At 39.1% G+C, this 9,232-nt stretch overlaps 1 pseudogene; it reads right to left on the bottom strand.

Annotated features, from left to right (window-relative positions):
* Positions 1-4,147: 4,147 nt before the first annotated feature.
* Positions 4,148-5,099, bottom strand: LOC111764229 (serine/arginine-rich splicing factor 6-like; annotated as a pseudogene).
* Between the last annotated feature and the right edge of the window lie 4,133 nt (positions 5,100-9,232).

Genomic DNA, 9,232 nt, shown 5'->3' with positions numbered 1-9,232 from the left:
CCAAAAAACTAATGGGGACCCTCTATAGATCTCTGGTCTTTTTTTTTTCCTGTTTATTTCTCCTCTCCATTCTACTTCTCTGCAAATTCCAGCTTCCCTGGATACCCTGTGCGGTCACTCCTCGGGCTGAAGTGTGGTTTGCTGGCCTGGCCGGGGAGCGGCCGCGGTAGGCCTAATTCCGCCGCCCCCATAATAGGGTGGTTGGTCGGGCCCACCGCCACCCCTGAAGGAAGCTCGGCATGGGCGCAGAGTGCCCTCGGGTCTCCCCTTCTCGGCAGCCATGCTTCCGCGGCCGCCCCTCCTCCCGGATGGCGCCACACAATGCCTTGTGGGGCGGCACCCTTCTTCTTCTTCCTCCCTGCGCAGGCGCAGGGCGGAAAAATCCAGTCTGCCCTTTTCCCCTCCCCCAACAGCAGCAACAGCCAGGCGTGGGCGGAAAAATCCAGTCTGCCCTCCACCCCAGCAACAGCAGCCACCAATCCCTAAACCCTGCCCCTTCCCCCAGCAACAGCGACAGCCAATCCCTAACCACCACCCCTCCCCCGTCCAGTACCGCCCACTGACTTTCTCCGGCAACCAATCAGAACAGGGCGTGGCTTCAACCAATCAGCCTTCCCCAGCCCCTATAAAACTGTTGCCTCTCCCTCAATAAAGTGGACTTGCGTGTTTACCTTGTCTCCGCGGTAGTTCTTCTGCCGTGCGCCCTCCAGTCCTGAGAGCCCCTGACAAGGGCCTGGCCTCCCTTGTCCCCAGTTTGTCGCCTGCTTCTCCGGGCAACCCCTTCGTCGCCGGCTTCGCCGGGCGACCCCGTCAGCCAAACTGCGCAACCCCTTGTGAGACCGATCCCTTGTCTGCTGCCGGACCGACCCCTCGTCCCTAAGTGGCACCGACCCCTCGTCCCAAGCGGGACCGACCCCTCGTCCAGAGCTGGACTGACTCCTCGTCCACAGCCAGACCCCACCTCTACCGACCGAGTAAACTGTCGCAACCCTGGACAAGTTCCATCTCCCCAACTAAGTGAGACCAGTGGGCTCTGCCCAAGATCACCCTCCATCAGCTGTGGCCTAGTGACTCTCTCCAGACAGTAAACTGAATCAATTGCTTTTCTTTTTCCCAGAACCACAGCCCTTTATTTGTCTGATGCTCATCGGCTGAAACTTGCTGTTCCGTGTATTGTGCCTTTGTTTTTAAAGTTATTTCAGGCAGAAGAGTAAATCTGGCCCATCTTGGCCAGAAATGGAAATGAGTCCTCCTCACTTTTACCAGAAACCACAGGCATGCTTTGCACACTAGCCACACACAACAGATTCCATGAGATTTATTCCTGTGCCTACCTTCACAGCCACCTATACGCTAACCAGGGAATAATGACTACTAATGTTTCCAATCCTTTCTCTCTTTGGGACGATGTTTGCAAAACATCCAAATGGACAATGGTAACAGAAGGATCACCACTCAGAGGCACTAGAATGACCCAAAAGCCAAGAGGTACACAAAAAGATGGTGGTAATCAGAAACAATAAGGCAATAGAAACGTGAATAAAAAAGACACATGGAGAGAGAAAAGTGTTGTAAAGAGATGGTAGTGTGTAGCTTGAGTAGAAGCTAAGGGAAAAACAAAAATTGAGTTATAAAGAGGCAAACTAGAGACTATGTAGTCTTCTAAATGATTTTCCTATTTTCCATAAAGCTTACCTGTAATACTTGTGAGAATTGACAATGCTTCCTTACTTCCTTCTGATTCTTTTCAGTAACATTCATCACCTAAGGTAATGTTTTCCTTAACTCTAACTCTGTTTTCAAGAGTTTTAAGACTCCATCTTTCTTATTGCTAGTTATGTTGAAACATGAGTTAGGGTACTGGGTGTATGTAGATACTGATTACATGTAATAAAACAATATAATGGGGACCCATGCAATGAGAGATCTGAATATGTACCCATTTCCATAAGTTATCTATCCCATACCTCCTTTATTAAAAACCACAGAGATTAATCAAAAAAGGTGGAGGAGGAAATAAATGTCTCAGGATAAATATGACAGTTAAAAGTGCATTCCTTCTTTAATGACAACTCGAGTCCCTTCCACAGAGATGTTTTACCTAACCCTGCACTGTAGATCAGATATCCTGTTATATACTATCACAGCTTTCTATACTTTTCCTTCATGCACTTATCTCAGTTTATAATTATATGTTATTTGTGAATATATAACTAATACCTCACTACTGCCCTAGATTATAAATAAGGAGTATGAACTTTATAAGCTTTCATTGAATTCATGAATGACTACTGCAATACCATACAAATACAGACCGTTTTCCCCTTCTTGACTAAATGGATGACAACCTCCTCACCCCAACCCCACCCTCAGGAAGACTTGGCAGCCACGTGGTACAGGTGATAGAGCCACAGTATGAGAGAGCACAGGTATGTGACTCACCGCATGGAAGAGAGCCACCAGGTGGTGATGAATATGTATCTTGAACCAGTAAATAAGTGAGAAACAAATTTTATTTTGTTTGAGGCAATATATATTTTTGAAACTATTTGTTATTGTAGCCTACCAAACCTACACTATTACAATCCATAAGCATGAAGATGCATATTGGGCAGAAATGAGGATGGGAAATGCACTGAAGTTGGAAAGCCAGAGTGTCTTTAACATTAGTAAATTTTAGAATTAGAAATTAGAGATGCCGTATTTTTTGGTCAATGCCTGGATAGTAAGTTACAGATTCCCCAGGGTCTTCAGGGCTTTAAATGTTCATTTGGGAGACTGCAGGAGAATGGATCTGGTGATTTTTTTAGATCCCTTAGAGCTCTGTTATTTTATTTCTATATGATCACTGTTAGAGGAAAATAGCTCATCTCTGTTGACAAAAGGATTCATAGTCATGGACTCTAAGACATATGGCATCAGTCTCTCTGGAATTTATGGAGCAGTCTATTATCCTATCAATTAATTTCTATAATTTAATTCAATAGAGGCCCTGTGAGGCTGTCTGCATTCATGTAGAAGACAGAGATCAACACACCATGCCAATATCCCAAATGCATTTTCGAAGCTAGCTTTGATAAAAATTCTTAGGATCAAAGAACTCAGGAGCCTACCTATCAAATGAAAAATCTATCTATACCAAGAAAAACCGTCATCTTTATTGGTTGTAACTATGGAGTTAAAAAAAAGCCTACCATGATCTGGTTTGGGAAACAAAAGGTAAATTTGGCCCTCACTTATCCTTAGTATACAAATCACTAAATGCCTGTATTTGTTGTCTTTTTAAGCACACACACACACACACACACACAGTAACAGCAAAAGCCTGCTGACTCAAAACTCGTGGGTGTTTGTCCTTCACATTTATTACTTTTCAAAAATCATTTCATTTCATCTGTTCAACCACATTCAGACCGTCAACTTTTTTTGTTATTATCCAGATTTAATCATTTATTGCTGATCTGAGGCTTGTCTTATTTTACACTTAGGTAGAATTTACATTATTTCCACAAATAAAGATGTGAATATTTAAAGGAATTTAATATTGATTGATTCAATAAGGCAATCATAAATTTTTCTTTAAATCTTACATAATTTAAGCTTTATAAGAAGCTAACATAATTTAAAATCGGATTCTCCCTCTAGAGGCTTAAATATTAAACACTTGAAACAGTTACTTTAAAAATAAGCAAACAAAACCAAAAAAACCTGTAGCAGATCCTAATGAAATTCATTTTTTCAAAAAACTAAATGATGTTAATTTTTTTAAAAGTTGCTTTAGTTAAAAAACATTGTACAATCAAAATTATCTTAATTCTACAAAGAAGTCTTTTGACTTCATGCCACGGTATCTTTAGAACCCTATCTTTTTCTTGGTTCGGCCATAAATCAAATTGCATCATGTCCCGGTTTTCAGGCTATACCTCTTGCAGGAGAGGTCAAGTACTAACATTGCCTTAAGCGTTAGACAGTTAAGTGTTAGTAACTGCCTAGGCAAGTAGGGAAGTGTTGTGTAATAGTGTGTAAAGAATGTAGAATTCTGGATTAGTTTCTGTAATGCAACTGAATCTTGAACTTGACTTTGAGCAAGATCTAAAATAGGATCTTGACTTAGCTCTTTTTGGTGCAAGAGTCCTTTGAGATACAGCTATTGAGTCCTTGAAAGTGAAAGAGGTAGTTGTGAATTAGAAGGAGAATAGCAGCTTGATCTGGATTTTGACCCATTTCCTTGGGGGAATGAGATTGAGATGGAAATCAGCTTCAATATTTGCCCGTACTTATCCTGAGAATGGGGGCTCTGATCAGTTTTGGGCTTAAATTTGCTCTTTGATTTAGATTTCCTACCTTTTGATCAAGAACGTGACTGACCTTTGCTTCATGTCCTAGATTGGGAGTCATTTTCTGAGATACTTTGAGATCTACTGTGGCTGCTCCTATGATTCCTACCTGGTGACCTTCTGGACTGCAGCTTTGACCTATTTCCACACCAGGATCCCCTATGGCTCCTTCACAGTTTATCTTCAATGAACCTAATATTTCTGTCATTTATTTCTGTGCTATCCAGTTTAATCAAAGGACTTTTCATGTCAGGGTAGGAGAGAAATTTAATCAAGCCCTGGTTTGTGACTTCTTTGTGTGCATCAGCATGGTCCAGTTCACCTGCTTGTCTCAAGACGTCCTTTAATTCTTGCCAACTGTGAAGACTAGAATGATTTTCTAGAGTAATCCTGTAATCTGCACTAGTGGTTCTCTGACTGTTGTACCCAGTAAGCACCTCCACCATGGTGGGTCAGTAGCTGTTGCCCACTGTGGTGATGTGGGTACCTGCACAGAGCTTCTTGGGATTCAGCTCCTTAACCTCTTTGTTGGGGAAGTGGGAGTCCTCAAACTCCCAGCCATATTCTTTTTTGAGGTCTAACTACTTGGAAGAGGCGGCCATAGCTTCTGAAAAAGTGCTGGCTGAGCTCCTGGCTATTGTCTGCTAAGCTGTTTTCTGCTGTGTTTGGTGGGCAGGGACCCCAGGGCAGGATGTAGTGCCAAGAAGTTGTGGGGAAGGCAGGACCCAAAACCTGCACTGTACAACGCAGCGGCCCAACCATGCAACTTTTTATTGGAGAGCATAATGTCTTGCTTTTTAAAATTTATTTATTTATTTTTTAACTCCCTTCTTATATCAACCCAACAGTTGACAAATATCTTTTAAGTGGTCATGGCACAATGTGCTATTGATCCCATAAACAAATAGGACATGATACTGCCCTGGCATAGTTCATAGTCCTATTGAAGAAATAAATTATGAACCCACCAAGAGATAACCAATATTAAAGTTGCAAATTAAAGGTAAGTAAAATAAGTAACATAAGAATTCAAAAGAATTCAAAGCATAAAAATTCAAAACATAAGAATTCAAAAGAATTCAAGGGAAGGAGAATTAACTTCTTACCCAGCTGAAGAATACATTGCAGGGAGAACTTTGTAAAGGAGTTTAGGTAGAATTTTTATTGGTTAGGAATTAAGATTAGCTGCAAGTAAGAGAAAACCTAAAAAATTGCTTGAGCAAGATAGGGATTTGTTTATTTTCCTCAAACATCAAACAGAGTGGAGATAGGTAATCCATGGCTGGCACTATGTATAGAGAATGACAGGGTCAAGGTTGCTGTCATGCTGTTGACCTTGCCTTCATACCAGGTTGCAATATATATACTACAGCTCCAAAAATTTCTTCTGCAGTAATAGGTCACTCAGTCTCATGAGGCCAATATTATTATCACTCTTTTATTAAGATGTAAGGAGATAGAGTCACACATGGAACAGTTCAATGCTTTTCCCCCCAAAATACAGAAATCAGTAGCAGCCTTGGGAATCACCTTAATGAAGTTTGCCTCCAAATACCATGCTGTTAACTCTGTTGTCCACCAGCCTTGGCAAAGATGCTGAGAACTTAAGGTGGTAGCGGGAATAGAGGGCAGAGTGAAGAGAAAGCTCCACCTTTAAAGGAACATTGCCTAGAGGAGAAGTTTATGGTGTTTGTCATTAAAGAAAAAATATCCCAGGGAGCTAGATAAAGACTCAACTAAGGAGTAATTGGATTAAGATGTTCGTTTACTTCAAAGCAAACAAGGGAGAAAGTAAAGAGGTGGAAAAATTTTCCAAGGTCATTTAAGTTTAGACAAAGCACCTTTGATAACTGATTTAAATTTCCTCTGTAAGTTTCTTCTGTCCACCCAGCTTGTATTTATTACCAAAGGTTTCATTTGTTTTGTTTTTTAATTGTTGCTCTTTCTTCTTCTCCCAATTAATCCTTGATCTCATGAAAGTTCCTCTTGCCCATTCCTTATTTCCTTCTTTTCCTCATCATCCTTCAACCTAGAGACTTCCCCAGGCTCAGGGAATCTGTCTTTGAGCTTCTACAGAATTTGAAGGTTTTAATTTGGGTCTTTACAGCATGAATGGCAATTTGCTGATTTGTCCTTTAATTACCGCACATCTCTTGCCTGTGCATTCCCTTATAAATAGCCTTTACCTGACATTATATATCTCCTTGCCACTGCAGTGTTGGTACTTTTATTTTAGGAGGGAGTACGAAAGCATTAAACTCATGTGCCCTGTGAGGCTTGGGTTTTTATGTCCTTAGTGTCCATAGCAATATGGGAATAATCTAGTGCAAATCTTTATAAGTTTCAAAAATATCAAATACAGACAAGATGTATCTATTTATCAGATAAGTTTTATTAGGGCTGATAGAACTTGTGCTAAATAGGGCAAAGATCAATTACTTGATTAATGTGTCCCTAATGTAGGATCTAAACTCCTTCATGATCTTGAGCTGCTTCCCTCTCCGGATTCATTTTTTTCTATGTTGTTCCTTTCTTCACCTCTCCTGCCATCCGATATACACACTGTGAGCCACCTATACCAAAATCTAGTGTTAGTTTATTGAGGGAATCTAATCTGTCTACTCTATGGCCTTTCTTGTCACTGTAGCCTATTGCAACTTATTTTCTTCCTATCCTTCCAGTGACGTATCACCCCAGAACCCTTACTTGTGGTTAGGTGCTACCTCTCTGAAGCGCGCCTTGGCACCCTGTAATTTATTGACATCATACCATGCTGACAGTGATGACAAATTAGTTTCTCCAGTAGACTATGAACTTTTGGAGGAAGGAATCATGTCATTTGATATTGTATCCTCAATAAAGCATAATGCCTGGCACATGAATGGGCTATAAAATGTTGATATGAAATAAAAATGTCATGTGTCTGTTTGGTGCTTGCAAGGATATCCCAAGAGGTAATTTCCAATATTATTCATGGACAGAGTTCATAAGTCAAAACATAAAGTCTAGCCCAAGGAAAAAAATCCAGAAGGCCCATGAGTGGGGGGAGTGGAAGAATTCACTTATTTTGGAATGACCTATTTCAATTATTTTCAAACTTTGCCCTGACAATTTCATTGCTTTAACTTCATAAGGGTGTCATATTGATTCAGAAAATTATTTTGCTTTGCACTCAGACCTATTTCCACAGCAAATTCCTATGCTGATATAAAGGAATAGAAAGAAACTTCAGTCCTACCCTTCAGTCTATTTACGACTTTTTGCCGCAAATGGCACAGCAAAACTATATCTTTCTGATAATAATGCCATAGTGTACCTGAAGGAAAACTCATTTTGAGATTATTTTCAAAATTCAAAGTTGACATTTTCATTAGACTTAACACCAGAAAAGAAAGAATAGTTTTGTCAACTAAAAAGGACAATGAGGTTTTTTCTATTCCCTTATTTTCTATTTTGTAGACTTCTACTTATTGCTCCATTTAAGTTGTTAAGATAGAAGATGCAGTCAAAGAACTCTGCCATCCAAAATAATTTATAATTTCTCCAGATATTGTATTTTCTGAACTCAGCAGGAAGCAAATATCTGTAGCTAAGCCATTACGGGAGATGAAAAATTGCTTAATACATTTTAATAGATTGCTGGCTGGCAATCTCACATAGATGCTTTCTAAAATTGAGCATTTGGTGCATTTGGAGAATAGTAGCTCTAGGTCATGGCAAATTTAAGTTGGTGCTGAATCCCTTTGATTAGTAGTCTTTTGACGCATTTAGAGAGGTTACTATAGCAACAGATTATGCCATTTGAAGTTTAGAAGAACATTTGAAGATTTCAGAGGAAATGAGTAATCCTTACCTGAAGAAGTAAAGCAGGTAGCCAACGCCTCTTACCAGAAAGTGACAGCATTAACTGCATGGCTCATTATTTCTGCCTTCTATTAAGAAAATGTATACGGTTATGCCTTTTACTGCTAATAAATGTTCATAAGACATCCCTTAAGAACACAGCATTTTAGTTATTCCTATGATCCATTTTAAAGCATATGTTGAGCTGAAATCTCTATGTTCCCTTATGAAAAAATTGGCAACACTATCCCTTGTTTTCATTTTTTCATCTCTAGTTATTTACCTTTTGAAACTAGTTTGATTACCAATACATATACTATGGTTTTAATGTGTTAGATGGTATTTTAAGAGGTGCAAATAATTATGTAAGCATTCATTAATTGGAAAGATGAGGTGAATTAGGACAATTTTCACAAAACTGTAATCAGTTGTTTTCACTAAAATGTGTTTAAGATAACTTAAAAAGTGATACCTAAAATTCTATCATGAAGTGGTAAAAATATGAAAAACTGTGTAGGGATTATATGGAAATTCCATATTTTCTGCATGATTTTTCTTCTGTATACCTACAACTTCTCTAAAAAAAAAGGAAAAAATATATTATCATGACCATCTTGAAAAAAAGTTATTTAAGGTGATACACACATACCCACACTTGTATGTTTACAGATTTAAAAGAGAATACTTGTTTTTAAAATTTCCTTTATTTGTGAGAATACATTTTCTTAAATTCATAGGTTCAAAGCCAATGATAAATGATTTTTTTTATTTCTCACTTTGTACACAATTCCACTTCAATTAACTTATTTTTGAATTCTATCCCATAGAAAAGGAAAATACAGCATCTTTGAAAAAGTTAGAATAGATAGTGCCAGGGTACTTCTGGAGACCACTAAGCAACTGTTTCATTAGCAACAAAAGGTGAATTTTAGTAATTTTGGTCATTGATCACATACTTTATCATGTGTATTATTTAGGAAATGAAGTTTCAACTTGTCCTACTTTCCTGAGTCATGGTGATTTATTATGTCTAGAGCTGCACAAAGCAGTTT

Source organism: Dasypus novemcinctus, chromosome 2 (genome assembly GCF_030445035.2).
Source record: "Dasypus novemcinctus isolate mDasNov1 chromosome 2, mDasNov1.1.hap2, whole genome shotgun sequence".
Classification (NCBI taxonomy): Eukaryota; Metazoa; Chordata; class Mammalia; order Cingulata; family Dasypodidae; genus Dasypus; species Dasypus novemcinctus.
Note: the sequence above shows the minus strand (reverse complement) of the source record. Positions and strands in the feature narration are given on the sequence as shown.